The following is a 16,755-nucleotide window of genomic DNA, read 5'->3' as shown; positions in this document are numbered from 1 at the left end:
GTGTCTCCTAGATTGGTTAGGTGTCGCTTGGGAACCTCCGACAAGATTGTGGAGTTGAACCAAGAAGTTTGTAAGGGCAAGGAGATCCCCTACTTCGTGAAGATGTACCCGAGTGAGGCAAGTCCTTCATGGGTGATTGCCATTGTGGGATAGACAAGGTTGCTTCTTCGTGGACCCTTCATGGGTGGAGCCCTCCGTGGACTCGCGCAACTGTTACCCTTCATGGGTTGAAGTCTCCATCAACGTGGATGTACGATAGAACCACCTATCGGAACCATGCCAAAAATCTCCGTGTCATCATTGCATTTGCACTCTCCAAACCCTTCCTATCATGGTATTCTCACGGGGGGTGCAAGACGACAGATGCCACAGGGTGGCTTAGTGTGAGGGCAAGACTACTGCCGGAATATCCAGGGACGGGTATGCGAGTAGCACACGCTAGTTTACCCAGGTTCACGGCTCTCCGGAGAGATAATACCCCTACTCCTGCATGTCTGAGTATATATCTGGGGTGTACATCGGGCAGTACAAAGTGCTCCTGGAGCTGTATCTGAGATCAGTGCCAAGTGCATATGATCTCATATATGCATGTGCATGGCATGCTCTTGTGGCCGAGTGTGGCCGAATGGGTGTGGCGTGAGTGCCTTGTCCATCTCCCTAGATGGATGGATGTGTGCCTATATATAGGAGTTAGCATGGGTGATGGTGGCGTTGGTTGCAAGCTACCTTGGGTAGCTTACAAACCAAGCTATGTAGGCATGGTAGCTAGCTAGTGGCATGGTGCATGTCATGCATTTTATAAGTCAATGCCCAAGGGACATGGTACACTGTAGATGACGTTGCGGTATGGCCGTCCCGTCAGGGTCTTGTCGGTGTCGGGTCGAGCTACAGTCGGCAGCCGGCAGATTGGCGCAGCTGGCAAGCAGCCAGGTAGTGGGCCATGGAGCCGGCTGGAGCGGCCGGGCAACTGGACTGAGGGGCTTTTCTATCCCCGATGTCTTGAATTATTGTCTTGCCATCTTCGGGGTACCTGTCGCCAATAACTCTGACAGTAGCCCCCGAGCCTTCGGGCAACTTGGCAAAGTTGGACGGAAGTTCCTTGGCAGGTGTTAATGTAGTCTCCGAGCCTCCGAGCGAGGGGGGGGGTTCCCCACGGAAATGATCATGCAAAAAGACAAAGTTAGTCCACGCAAATATATAAAATCTTTGCTTTAGCATTGCAAGTTTTATGCGGAGGGTGCCAACTCGGTTTCCTCCGGGCCCCCTTAATCTTTTTCGTGTTCCCTCCGCTTTTTGGCTTGTGCTCTTGCTTGCCGTACAGCCGCGAAGTGGAGTGTACAGTACTCAGAGTCTGGGAGCAGATTCAACCGAGTAGATACTTGTAAAGAAAATGACCGGGTCACCCGAACCGTTTTTCTTCCCGGACGTTTTTCGCGTGGGTGGCCTCCAGCGTTCACTCTTGCTAGCTGAACAACCACTCTGAGGTCTGTGGCTAAGAGTGGGCCTTTGGTACCGCGCACGCTACTAAGCAGTCTGCGGGAACTAATATCTCAGGCCAAGCGGCCAGTCCCCGGGCCAACTCTGGCTGGCGCCGGGGCGAACAGTGATGCAACTGTAATTAAATGCGGAGATAGCCCCCCGAGCATCGCTCGGGGTTATCCGTGCTTGCGTGGTGCAAAAAACATGCGGGTGAGGAGGTCACATTAGTTTTTGTGTAGCTGAGGCGGAGTTTGCCGAAGACAGCCAGCACGGCTCGGCGCTCGTAGAGTGCGCCGGCGCACCCGCTGGATGTAGCCTTCGAGCCCCCGGGTGCTTGAAGGGGGGTCCTGGCCGGTCAGCCTCGACCGGCCAGGCGGCGAGGCGTCTTGCAGCGCCCTTTTTCTTCTTTTTCTCTTCTGCCGGCTGCTGGCAATCGGACAAAACTCTTCTCTTGTTTGCAATCTTCCGTGGGGGCGCGCCAGCGCACCCACCGGGTGTAGCCCCCGAGATTCGGGCCGACTGCTGAGCAGTCGGGCCGGATCTTCCGGCAACTACTTTGTCTTCTTCTTCGCGGGGGCGCGTCAGCGCACCCGCTGGGTGTAGCCCCCGAGATTCGGGCCGACTGTTGTGTAGTCGGGCCGGATCTCCCGACAACTACTTTGTCTTTTTCTTTTTCGCGGGAGCGCGTCAGCACACCCGCTGGGTGTAGCCCCGAGATTCGGGCCGACTACTGAGCAGTCGGGCTGGATCTCCCGGCAACTATTTTGTCTTCTTCCTCGTGGGGGCTCGTCAGCGCACCCGCTCGATGCGTCGTCGGAGCAGGAGGCAGTCCAGCCAGCTTGGCACAGCCGGCAGTGCGGGTCACAACTGACCGTCCGAGTGGCGAAGCAGGCGGACGGGTCATCCGGATGTGTTTTTCTTTTTTCTCTCTGTCCCAGCCGACTTCTCTCTCTCTTTTTCTTTTTTTGGCCAACCCGCCAGCCGGACTCTTGACTTTTCTAGCAGCCAGACTCTTCTTTTTCTTTGCTTCTCTCGAGCAGCCGGCTGGATCGATCGGTTGGAGCGGGAGGCGGCCGGCGAGTGCGGGCTGGGGTAGCAAGCCGGGCAACGGGAGGCGGCGCATCCGGCCGCCGGCGGGCGGGCGCAGAGCACCCGTCCACGGGGAGGACCGACGGGGCGGATGCTGGCTAGCAGGGCAAGGCGGAGTGGAGCGGAGCGCGGGAGTCGGCGTCCGGGATGCGGGCAGGCGGCCGGGTGGCGCAGCCGGCAGGCCGAGCTGGGAGCCGGCACGGAGCCAGCAGGCAGGCGCGGGAGCCGGCCTGGGGTGGCACGCGGAGGCGGACCGACGCGGTGCGGGAGTGAGCGAGGGGAGCGGCCAGCGCCGGCCGCGGCGGAGGGAACCCGGCGTGGAGGTGGTCCAGGCGGGGACGTTCGGCCGAGCCGGCACGGACGCCGGTCGCGGCGGAGGGGCGCAGCGTCGTGGAGGAGGCCGGCTGGGTCGCACGGAGGCCATGGGGGCGGAGCCGAGAGCCGGTCAGCTCGGGAGCGTCAGCGCGTCCTGGCCAGGAGCACCCGGCGCGGGGAGGCAGCACGCGGCCGGCAGGCTGACGCAGGAGCCGGCGAACGGCAATCCGGCCCGCTAGCGGAGACGGCTCGAGAGGCCGAGCCCGGCTTGCGGGAGGCGCGCGGCGAGTTGGATGGTAGGCGGCTGGGCGAGCCGGCCAGGAGCTGCAAAGGGAGAGGCGCGCTGGGATGGCACAGCGGAGCGGAGGGCCAGCGCGGCAAGCGGCTGCGCGCACGCTAGGGCCGAGCGGGGCAGAGGGCCAACGCGGCGGGCGGTTACGAGCCGGACAGCAGCGTGCGCATGCATGCTCGTGGAATGGAGCAGAGGCGAACCCAGGCGGCGGGATACCCGGTGCGCGCATACATGGAGGGGAAGGAGGACGCAAGCACTAAACAGCGATCGCGCTTGGGATTCCTGCAGCGGACGGCGCGGTGCAGTGGAGCAGCAGAACCGCGATGCAAGGCGAGTAGTGTACGCATTGCTTACATGCATGTATGGCTTGCATCTGGGAGATGTATGACTAGAGTCTGGCTAGTGTATGGGTTATATCTGACCATGATTGGCTAATGGTTTGCCAATAGTTGACTTGCATCTAGACAGCTAGTGTGGATAATATATGGAGGAGCGAACACGCGTTCCGGCCAAAGGCAAGGCGCAACTTGGAGGGGAGCAGACACGAACGACGCGTGGATGGACACGGCCGACCGAAGTGAGCCCGCGCGCGGCGCATGCGCGGACGGACTGCCGGCGTTGCAATGATGGTGACGAAGTCGCACCACCCAGGATGGACGCGCCGAGGGTGTGCTGATGTCGAGCCCTTGACCGGCGCCGGAGAGGTGGCGACGTCGTAGTGATGATGAAGATGGCGAGGCCGACGGCGAGGACGTGCCGCCCCTCGCGGCCACTCCGAGGGCGTGTTGATGTCGGGCCCCCGAGCACTACCGGATGAGACGAAGGCGACGTCACAGCGGAGATGACGAAGATGGTCCCACCCAGAGTGCGAAACCAGTAGCAGCGCGGTAGCATAGTACCGTCCCACGATGGGCGCCAACTGTCGTGGTATTCTCACGGGGGGTGCAAGACGACACATGCCACAGGGTGGCTTAGTGTGAGGGCAAGACTGCTGGCGGAATATTCAGGGATGGGTATGCGAGTAGCACGCTAGTTTACCTAGATTCGGGGCTCTCCGGAGAGATAATACCCCTACTCCTGCATGTCTGAGTATATATCTGGGGTGTACATCGGGCAGTACAAAGTGCTCCTGGAGCTGTATCTGAGATTAGTGAAAAGTGCATCTGATCTCGTATATGCATGTGCATGGCATTCTCTTGTGGCCGAGTGTGGCCGAATGGGTGTGGCGTGAGTGCCTTGTCCATCTCCCTGGATGGATGGATGTGTGCCTATATATAGGAGTTGGCATGGGTGGTGGTGGTGTTGGTTGTAAGCTACCTTGGGTAGCTTACAAACCAAGCTATGTAGGCATGGTAGCTAGCTAGCTAGTGGCATGGTGCATGTCATGCTTGTCCCCTAGGGCATTTTATAAGTCAATGCCCAGGGGACATGGTACACTGTAGATGACGTTGCGGTACGGCCGTCCCGTCGGGGTCTTGTCGGTGTTGGGTCGAGCTGCAGCCGGCAACCGGCTGGTTGGCGCAGTCGGCAGCCGGCAGCCAGCCAGGTAGTGGGCCGTGGAGCCGGCAGGAGCGGCCGGGCAGCCAGAGTGAGGGGCTTTGCTATCCCCGATATCTTGAATTATTGTCTTGCCGTCTTCTGGGTACCTGTCGCCAATAACTCCTACACTTCCCTTTAATTCATATGCAATGTTTTGCTTTCTGCTGCTATGCTCTTAGAATTGCATGTGTAGGTTGATTGCTTGACTTGTGCTATTTTCTAAAATCTTCCCACAACTAAAATTGGTAAAAGGTTAGATTTTATTTGGTCAAGTAATGTAATCACCCCCTCTAGACCTACTTTCGATCCTACAACTGCTATCAGAGCATTGGTCTCCATTTTCCTTGATTTCCATAGCTTTGGTGATCATAGCCTTGGTTTCACAACCTAGGAGAGTTTGGCATCTAGCGAGGGAAATTACCAACGTAGAGGTCCTTATTTTGATGGTACTAATTTTGATAGTTGAAAGCATAAGATGAAAATACATATTCTTTGTCATAACCCCGCCGTTTGGGTTATTGTGCGTGTTGGCTTGCAAGGTGATTTCTTCGAGGATGGAAAAGAACCGGATCGTGAATTGACAGCGAAAGAAATGAAGATATTGCAATACAATGCTCAAGATTTCAATATTCTCTTCAACGGATTGTGCCCTGAAGAATTCAACAAAATTAGCCGCCCTGAGAATGCAAAGGAAATTTGGGATACTTTGGTTCATGATGAAGGATGTGCTTCAAAGTCAACTTGACAAGTTCAAGATGAAGGATGGTGAAGGAGTTGCTGAGATGTACTCTAGGCTTTCTCTCATCACAAATTAGATTGCCGGCTTAGGAAGCGAAGAGATGACCGACAAATTCATCATCAAGAATATCCTAAGGTCTTTGGATGGAAAATATGATACCGTGTGTACCTTGATCCAAATGATGCCCAATTACAAATATCTCAAGCCCACGAAAGTTGTTGGTAGAATCGTTGCTCATGAGATGTCACTCAAGGATAAGGAAGAGCTCCACAACAAGTCTACTGGTGATTACAAAGCTTCAAGTGATGCTCCTACAACATCAAGTGAGAAACAAGCCTTCAATGAAGAATTGAGCTTAATGGTGAAGAACTTCAACAGGTTCTACAAGAATAGAAGCAAAGAGAGAAGCTCCAAGTCAAGGTCCTACAATGACAAAAGATCTTCTAGTCGCGATCGTAATTGCTACAATTGTGGAAGGCCCGGACACTACTCCAATGAGTGTATGGCTCCCTATAAGAAAAGAGAAGATTCAAGAAAAAGGAGGAGTAAAAGAGATGAATCACCACCAAGAGAGAGAAGGAGTAGAGATGATCGTTATGAATGAAGACCCTCCGGTAGAAGCTAGGATTCGGAAAGGAAGGACACGTCATCAATGAGCTAACAAGACGAAGACATCAAACTCACGTTGGTGAATGGGTATCCGGTTCCGACTCCAACTCCGACAACTACTCCAAGAGAAGCTATCACTCCGACTCCGAATATACTCAAGATGAAGGTGTTGCCAGACTTGCACTTGTGTCATCCAACTCCAACAACATATTTGACTCACCAAATGATGGAATTGGAAGATGCTTCATGGCTAAAGGCCCTAAGGTATCTCACCTAGAGTATGTTGATTTCAATAGTGACGAAGATGATTTGCTAGGTGATGATGATTTACTTGTTGACAACACTAGTGATGAAAACTATGATGAAATAGCTACTATTCATGCTAATCAAGATGAAACGAGTGACAATGATAAGGAGATTGAGTGTCCAACTAAAGAACTAAACACTCTTAAGTTAGCTCATGATACAACTCTAGACGATCATAGAGAGGTCAAATGAACTCACGAGAAGCTACACTTCGAGAAGCTAAATTTAGAGCAAGAGCATGAGTTCCTAAAAGCTATCAATGATGATCTTCGAAAGAAGAGCTCTTCTTATCTTGCCAAACGTCTCTTGTATACTTACATGCCACAAGTAAAATCTAGCAATAAGAACAAGAAAGATTCTTCCTCTAGTAGTAACAATAATCATGTTAAATCTAATATTGTTGCTTCTAGTAGTTTTCTTGATTCCACTAATGATTCTCTTAGCCAAGTTACACTTGAGCAAGAAAATAGCTCATTGAAGGGAATTATAGAGAAAGGCGTTTAGAAGAGCCTTGCCGGAAGTAAGCAATTTGAGGAAATTTTACACAAGCAAGGAAGGCATCGGAAGAATCAAGGTGTTGGTTTTGAATGAAAGTTCAATGCCAATGGAGTTGAGTGGGAAGAAGATCAATATCCCAAGACAAAGTTTGTTGCTCAACAAGAGAAGTATGACCCCACTTATTTCAAGGTAACACAAGCTCAAGATGATATTCCACCACAAGACCACAAGCTAAAAGGCAAGGACAACCTTCAAGAAGAGTTTGATTCATTTGAAGAAGCTCCTAAGGCCATGGTCAAGTGGGTTCCCAAGACTACGCCCAATTCTACTTCATCAAGTATGGCTACAACTCCAAGGATTCCCATCAAGTTGATGTGGATCCCAAAGAAGAACTAGAGTGTTCTTGAGGGTGACTCCGCCAACATACTGCACTCACATTCATTTTGGCAAGGACAAGTGCAATCAACTTTCACATCTTGCACTAGTTCATGTAGTCACAAACCCTCTTATTGGTAAGACAAGGGACAAGGTAACCTAATGCTTTCATGGACAACATCATAAGTGTGTTTCGCTCTATATCTATGGATATGCTTGTATGTTCCTTGTGGGACTAACCCATGTAGGTATTGAAAGTGCAAAACACTCCAATGGATTGCTCCAAATGATCTACATCAACATTGAGCATCCACATCTTCAACATCTATATGAAGTCATCATCGACAAAACCCAAGGTTAGTTCATCCCTCTTAGGGGGGATATCACATCTAGGGGGAGCTTTACTCTAAGAATTGAGCTAAATAAACTCTAATGTTGTGAACACAACAATGCTTTATGTACAAGTGGTAACCCCACTTGTGCTTAAACGATGAGTATGACCTACAATCAAATGTTCTCATTTTAATCCTCAGTCAATATACTCCTACACAGATGACCTAGTCATCACCAATTTCTAGATAGATGCTAGACTGTATGTGCATGCTTTGCCAAATGTTTTATTTTCTATCCTATTGTGTGAGCATGTTGGTTGCATAATTTTCTCCGTTCGAGGACATCCATTTGTTGTTTTGATTGTTTGGTTTTTCTTTTGCCAAATGGATGGACAAGAATGCCTAAGTACTTCCTCTAGCTATCTATATTTTTTCTCGTCTCAAACTCTATTCATGCTACATCACAAAGTTTGAACAAGTCACTTTTGGACCCTCCGGGTGAGGAGCACGCAGAGTCACCGATCCGTCAAGGGCTTAACTTCCAAAACCTCTTAATGGTTTTTGGTCAGACCGACCTATCCAACTCGGTCTCACTGAGATCAGTAAGTTGATCTAAGTTTTGCATCTCGATGCCATCGAGATGTTCCACTTGGCGCCACCGACAGCGCCTAGGTATATATACCTCGCGTACCCATACAGTTGAAAATCACTTCAAACCGCACGAGCCCGCGCCCCAGTACTGCCGCCCCCTTGGTCTCTAGATCGTCACCGTCGTCACCAGTGACCCTCTACCGTTGGTTTCCACCGCCGTCAACGGGAATCTTCACCACCGTTGCGGCCGTAGCAATCCGTCACCAAGTTAGGGTATGGATTTGACCCTTTGTGCTTTCCATTGCTCCGATTCTTGCACAAAATATAATGCCTTTGTTCTTCCCACGTATGAGATCAATATATCCAGCAAACAAATTCCTTAGAATAGATTTGGTGCAAAAACTTAGGGTTAGGTTTCCGCTGAACCCATCTCGGACCGACAGATCTGAGGATTTCGCTCACACCGATTGGCCCTGGCCATTGCACAAAGTACAACTTGGTCTGACCGAAGTGTACTAATCGGTGAGACCGAAATCACTTTCTCTGTGAAACCCTAGCATCTCGGTGTCACTGAACTACATTATGGTCTAAGCAAAACTGCATGTTTAGACTCTATTAGTGCTTCAGCGTCACCGAGTTTGTCAAATCGGTAGCTTCGAAATGCTTTTTGCAGAAAACTAAAGTTAAGTTTTTGTCTCATTTTTTTGCAAAATAAGCTATACTTTGTGATGCTCATCTACTCTATCCACACCCAACTATTCACAGGGTCAGCTGCAGCTATGTCAGAGGCCAGTGACAGTCAGAACAAGTCTGAAGAGTAGCTCAATCACAATGAGGGCACCAGTCCCTTAGGTAGCTATGATGAAGGGAGTAGGAGCACTCCCAACAACTTGCCTAAGGAAGCTACTAGGCAAAGTAAGAATAGGACATCTGGATCTGAAGATGAAGATTTTGTGATGGAGGAGGAAGTGACCTCCAATAAGAAAGTGCTCAAGAAAGAGTATGCTACTTTTGCTGCCATAAAGCCATGCCTTTCCAAGAAGGAACCTGCAAAGAGGACTCCAATGTCTAAGGCCAGAGCTTCAACTCAAGAAACCATGCAGTTTACACTTGAGCCCAGAGAGGAAGAAGATGCTGCTGGTGGAAAGAAGAGGAAAGAAAGAGTTAGGAATACCATTGCCAAAGTGATTAGACCATCAATAATGATGGATGAGGAAGGAGAAGAGGAGGAGGAAGTGTCTGCTGCACCTCCTGCCAGACATAGAAGCTGATGGGGGATGCCATCAAGACTGGGGCTGCTCCTTTTAAGCCTAAGTCTGCACCCAAGCCTTCAGCTCCAGCTCAAGCCCCCAAGTCAACTGCTCCATAGAGATCAGCAAGGAACATCTCAGCTGCAGAGAAGAATAAGGCCCCAGTGCTTGAAGTTCAAGGTGAAGAGCCACTAGTGCTCAGGAAACTCAAAACCAAGATCCTAGATCAAAATGATGATCATCCTGTGGCAGAGAACATGAAGTTGAGAAAGGATGCAGGTCTAAGACAATGGAGGAAGACTTATCCTTATGCCACTAGGAGAAGGACAGTTGTGGACTATCACTTTCACATCAAAGAATAGTCGGACTTCTATGACACTGTCCTATTGGACAAGAAACCCATAGTATGTGACATGAAGTGGGTAGATTGGAAATACATTGACTCTAATGAAGATTGCTTTCCTCATGTGCATGAGAGCTTCAGGATGAATGGTGTCGACAAATTTGTTGGTCAGAAATTGACAAAGTGGAATGATGAAATGATAATATAGTTCTAGTTAACAGCTCACTTCTACCCTGATGGTAAGATAGTGTGGATGACAGAAGGAGCCAGATATCAGTCTACAATCTCTGAATGGGCCAAGTTGATCAATGTCCCCAAGGAAGAAGAGGATGATCTTGATGTATACAGTAAGCCTAGGAAGGATCACAACTCCATGGCTAACATGTACAAGCCAATCCCTGATCCAGCTCTGGACACTCACAAGTTTGGTTCTATATACTATCTGCTTGATGGCTTGACCACCATGAACACCATCTTGAGGCACACTCTATTTCCCAAGTCTGGAGATCATAGGACGATTCGTGGTCACTCCATCAATCTGCTTCACTTGTTTGATGTTCCTCAGAAATTCAAGGTCATGAGCTTGATCATTGAAATAGTGAAGAGAACAACTGCAGACCAGAAGAGGTCCTGTGGATATGCCCCACACATTCAGACTTTGATCAACTCCAAGATGGGAACTGGGACATATCTACTAGACAAAGAGCATATTCCCCCGAGGCCAGACTTTGAGGACAACAAGGTTGTCATGGATGCTTCACATCCTACTTGTGCAGAAGCCCAGGAGAAGATGGAGAAAGCAAAGGCTGCAAAAGCAGCAAAGGTAGCAAGTGCCCCAGATGCTTAAGATGCGAATCACAAGACCAAGAAAGACCAACTCAGTTATCTGCTTGAGGACATCGTGAGAATTGAGAAGAGCTTGGCCACCTTGTCTCAAAATCAGGAAAGTCTTGAGAGGATTATTGAGACTAAGTTCCATGACCTAGATGCGAAGGGCACTAAGTTTTAGATAGTTGTGGAGAAGCTATGGGATGATGCTGAGGATCCTGATGTAGACCCACAACAGATACATTCCAGAGAGTGCCAAGGGCACAAAGATCATTAGCCGTGCCAGTTGCCAGAGACTCTAGGACTACCACTTCAGCACTGGTAGCCACTGCCACAGTTGTTCCTCCAGTGTCATCTCCTCCAGCTCCACAGACTTCTTCAGAGGCATTTGCTGATGGACTCCTGATACATATCCAACGTATCTATACTTTATGAAGTATTCATGCCATGTTTACAACAATTTTATATGGTTTTGGTATGATTTTATTAGAACTAATCCGGACTAACGCTATTTTTAACAGAACTACCATGGTGTAGTTTTTTATGCAGAAATAAAAGTTCTCAAAATGGGCTGAAAATTTACGGTGGTTTTTTATGGACCAAAAGAGACCTCCGAAGCACCGGAGCTGGACCAAAATAGTCCCGAGGATCCCACGAGTCCCCAAGGCGCACCCTAGGGGGTAGGGGCGCCCCTGGCATGTGGACTCCTCGGGAACCCCCTGACTTGTTTCCGACGCCAACAATTCTTACAAATATAGAAACCTCCGAAAAGAACCCTAGATCGGACGTTCCGCCACCGCAAGCCTCTGTAGCCATGAAAAACCAATCGGGAGGCCATTCTGGCACCCTGTTGGAGAGGGAAACCATCACCGAAGGCCATCTTCATCATCCCGGTGGTCTCCATGATGAGGATGGATTAGTTCACCCTCGGGGCTGAGGGTATGTACCAGTAGCTATGTGTTTGATCTCTCTCTCTCTCTCTCATGTCCTTGATTTGGCATGATCTTGATGTACTGTGATCTTTGTTACTATAGTTGAATCATATGGTGTTTCTCACCCTCTACCTTCTTGTGATGAATTGAGTCTTGCTCTTTGAGGTTTCGTTATGTTGGATTGAGTATTGGATTTGAGAACACTTGATGTATGTCTTGCGATGGGATATCTGTGGTGACAATGGGATGTTCTATTGATTCACTTGATGTATGTTTTGGCACTCAACTCGTGGATTCCCGAGGTGACATTGGGGTAATCTATGCATAGGAGTTGATGCACGTTTTTGTCTTACATTCTCCGATAGAAACTTGGGGTAATCTATGCATAGCTTGTTCAAAGCAACCCAACGAGACAGAAAAAGGGCGGTAGTTCTGTTAGAGGGGTGCTACCACTCAGAGTGGTGCTACCGCTCTACTACCGTGAAGTTTGTCACGCGTTCCAGAAGCATTTCCCCAACCAGAAGTAGCTATGGTAGACCACAACGGAAGTACCACAGGAAGCGCTACTACTGTAGTACTAAGCGTTACTAGCGGTTGGTGATGGGGAATGAAGCATGGAAATCAAAATAATTCCTACGAACATCCAAGATATCTAGGAGATGCATAGCAATGAGAGGGGAATGTGTCGACGTACCCTTGTAGACTGAAAGCATTAGCGTATGTAACACGGTTGATTTAGTCACACTCTTCATGATCCAATCGTGATCCAATCCGATCTGGTGACAAACGGATGGAACCTTCGAGATTAGCACACGTTCAACTCGATGGCGTCCTTTTCTTCTTGATCCAGTAAGCGAGGCTGAGGAGGTAGATGAGGTTGGAGCCAACACAATGGTATGATGGTGGTGGCAGCAACGGAATTCCAGTAGGGATTCTCCGAGCACGTACCGAAGGGAGATGGGAGTAGTTGGGAGAGTGGGAGGGCCGAGGTGGAAGGGGGCATCCCCCCTGTGCCTCCCGACTATATATAGGGGTGACGGAGGGGGCGGAAGCCAAGGGGGGAGGCTTGCCCCCCAAGCCAGGTGGGACGCCTCCCCACCCCTAGGCCCCCCCAGTCGCATGGGCCTAAGGGGGAGTGCGCCTGGCCCATTAGGCAGGGCTGACCCTGTGTTTCGGAAGGCCCTTGGGAGAACTCGACAACAAGGGCCCTAAGTCCTAACACCATATATATGTATGTGTGTGCGTGATAAATAAACATACAGATTTTTCTTAGAACCTGACAATGCTTCTTACCCAACACTGTAAGTCAGGCTAATGTCCTGAAATTATGAAGAAAAGATGATACAAAGAATTAGAAATTTATACATTGGATTATCGAAACCCTAGGCATGTAAAAACAATCTAAAAAATTAGGTGGTTTAATGGTTATAATGTGCTACTTGTTGAGCTTGCGTTGATTTTTACCTTGAAGAGGAAAGGGTGATGCAGCAAAGTAGAGATAAGTATTTCCCTCAGTTAAGAACAAAGGTATCAATCCAATAGGAGGGACAAGCAAGTCTCCAATCTATGCACCTGCACAAACTAACAAACACTTGCACACAACGCAAAAAGGGGTTGTCAATCCCTTCATGGTCACGAACAAGAGTGAGATCTAATAGAGATAGGTATAAAAGATAAATAAAAGAGAAAACTAAAGTAAATATAAATAAATTGCAGCAAGGTATTTTTGGGGTTTTTTGGTTTATAGATCTGAAAATATATGATGGAAACTATACCCAGGGGCCATAGGTTTCACTAGAGGCTTCTCTCCTAAAAGAAAATATACGGTGGGTAAAAAAATTATTGTCCAGCAATTGATAGAAAAGCACATAGTTATGATGATATCCAAGGAAATGATCATGAATATAGGCATCACATCCATGTCAAGTAGACCGAAACAATTCTGCATCTAGTACTATTACTCCACACATCGACCAACTCCTGCCTGCATCTAGATTATTAAGTTCATAAGAATAGAGTAACGCCTTAAGTAAGATGACACGATGTAGAGAGATAAACTCAAGCAATATGATGAAACCCCCATCTTTTTACCCTTGATGGCAACAATACAATACGTGCCTTGCTACCCCTACTATGTCACTGGGTGAGGACACCGCAAGATTGAACCCAAAACTAAGCACCTCTCCCATTGCAAGAAAAACCAATCTAGTTGGTCAAACCAAACCGATAATTCAAAGGGAAATACAAAGATATTTATTCATGCAAAAAGAGTTCAGAGAAGACTCAAATAATATTCATAGATAATGTGATCATAAATCCACAATTCATCGGATCTCGACAAACACACCACAAAAGAATATTACATCGAATAGATCTCCAAGAACATCGAGGAGAACATTGTATTGAAGATAAAAGAGGGAGAAGAAGCCATCTAGCTACAACATATGGACCCTTAGGTCTGTGGTAAACTACTCACGCTTCATCGGAAGGGTAGCAAGGTTTATGTAGATGCCCTCCATGATCGAATCCCCCTATGGCAGGGTGCCGCAAAAGGCCCCAAGATGGGATCTCATGGGACCAGAGGCTTGCAGCGGCAGAAAAGTATTTTGGTGGATGCCTCTGATGGTTTGGCAATATTTGGGAATATATAGTGCAAAGATTAGGGTTATGAGACCTCCGAGGGGCCCACAAGCCCTCAGGGTGTGCCCCCCCTAGGGCGCGCCTGGTAGGCTTGTGTCCTCCTCGAGAACCTTCTGGCCCCCTCTCCAAGTCCTATAGGTGTCTTCTGGTCCAAGAAAAATCATCGTGAAAGTTTTATTCCGTTTGATATTCCTTTTCTATAAAACTCAAAAACAAGGAAAAACCATAAACTGGCACTGGGATCTAGGTTGATATAGGTTAGTCCCAAAATAATATAAAATGGCATATTAATGCATATAAAACATCCAAAATAGATAATACAATAGCATGGAACAATAAAAAATATAGATACGTTGGAGACGTATCAAGCATCCCCAGGCTTAATTTATGCTCGTCCTCGAGTAGGTAAATGATAAAAATAGAATTTTTGATGTGAAATGCTACCTAACATATTTATACATGTAATCCTCTTTATTGTGGCATAAATATTCAGATCCATAAGATTCAAAACATAAGTGTAATATTGACATAAAAACAATAATACTTCAAGCATACTAATAAAGCAATCATGTCTTCTCAAAATAACATGGCAAAATAAAGTTATCCCTACAAAATCATATAGCCTGGCTATGCTCCATCTTCATCACACAAAGTATTTCATCATGCACAACCCCGTTGACAAGCCAAGCAAATGTTTCATACTTTTGGTGTTCTCAAACTTTTTCACCTTTCAGACAGTACATAAGCGTGAGCCATGGATATAGCACTATAGGTGGAATAGAATATGGTGGTTGTGGAGAAAACAAAAAGAAGGAGAAAGTCTCACATCAACTAGGCGTATTAACGGCTATGGAGATGCCCATCAACAGATACCAATGTGAGTGAGTAGGGATTGCCATGCAATGGATGCACTAGAGCTATAAGTGTATGAAAGCTCAAAAAAAAAACTAAGTGGGTGTGCATCCAACTTGCTTGCTCACGAAGACCTAGGGCAATTTGAGGAAGCCCATCATTGGAATATACAAGCCAAGTTCTATATAATGAAAAATTCCCACTAGTATATGAAAGTGAAAACATAGGATACTCTCTATCATGAAGAACATGGTGCTACTTTGAAGCACGAGTGTGGAAAAAAGGATAGTAAGATTGTCCCTTCTCCCTTTTCTCTCATTTTTTCCTTTTTTATTTGGGATTCACTTGGACAGTCCGTTGCCACTTCCTGATGACCCACAAGTGTAGGGGATCTATCGTAGTCCTTTTGATAAGTAAGAGTGTCAAACCCAACGAGGAGCAGAAGGAAATGACAAGCACTAAAATTATCGGTAATAGATAGTCGTGTGATAAGATAATTCGTAACGGGTAACAAGTAATAAAAGTAACTAAGGTGCAGCAAGTGTCCAAATCCTTTTTTTAGCGAAGGACAAGCCAGGATGAACTCTTATTTAAAGCAAAGCGCTCCCGAGGACGCATGTGAATTACTGTCAAGCTAGTTTTCATCATGCTCATATGGTTCACGTTCGTTACTTTGATAATTTGATATGTGGGTGGACCGGTGCTTGGGTGCTACCCTTCCTTGGACAAGCATCCCACTTATGATTAACCCCTCTCGCAAGCATCCGCAACTATGAAAGAATAATTAAGATAAATCTAACCATAGCATGAAACATATGGATCCAAACGAGCCCCTTACGAAGCAACGCATAAACTAGGGTATAAGTTTCTGTCACTCTAGCAACCCATCATCTACTTATTACTTCCCAATGCCTTCCCCTAGGCCCAAACAATGGTGAAGTTTCATGTAGTCGATGTTCACATAACACCACTAGAGGAAATACAACATACCTCTCATCAAAATAATCGAACGAATACCAAATTCACATGATTGCTTATAACAAGACTTCTCCCATGTCCTCGGGAACAAACGTAACTACTCACAAAGCATATTCATGTTCATAATTAGAGGAGTATTAATTATCATTAAGGATATGAACATATGATCTTCCACCAAATAAACCTACTAGCAGCAACTACAAGGAGTAATCAACACTACTAGCAACCCACAGGTACCAATCTGAGGTTTTGAGACAGAGATCGGATACAAGATATGAACTAGGGTTTGAGAGGATATGGTACTAGTGAAGATACTCATGGAGATTGACACCCTCTCGATGAGAGGATCGTTGGTGATGACGATGGCTTCGATTTCCTCCTCCGGGAGGGAAGTTTCCCCACCAGAACAGCTCCGTCGGAGCCCTAGATTGGTTCTGCTCAAGTTCCGCCTCGAGACGGCGGTGCTTCTTCTGAATTTTTAGGTCAAAACACACCATATAGTAGAAGATGGGCATCGGGGGCCTGCCAGGTGGCCCACAAGGTAGGGGTGCGCGCCCAGGGGGTAGGGCGCGCCCCCACCCTTGTGGATGGCAGGTGGCCCCCTCTAGTGCTTTCCTCGCCCAATATTTTTTTATATATTCCAGAATAATTCTCTGTGAAGTTTCAGGACTTTTGGAGTTGTGCAGAATAGCTCTCTAATATTTTCTCCTATTCCAGTCCAGAATCCCAGCTGCCGACATTCTCCCTCTTCATGTAAACCTTGTAAAA

Source organism: Triticum urartu, chromosome 2, assembly GCF_003073215.2.
Source record: "Triticum urartu cultivar G1812 chromosome 2, Tu2.1, whole genome shotgun sequence".
In the NCBI taxonomy this organism is placed as follows: Eukaryota; Viridiplantae; Streptophyta; class Magnoliopsida; order Poales; family Poaceae; genus Triticum; species Triticum urartu.
The sequence above is the reverse complement of the archived record's forward strand: the minus strand, read 5'-3'. Positions refer to the sequence as shown.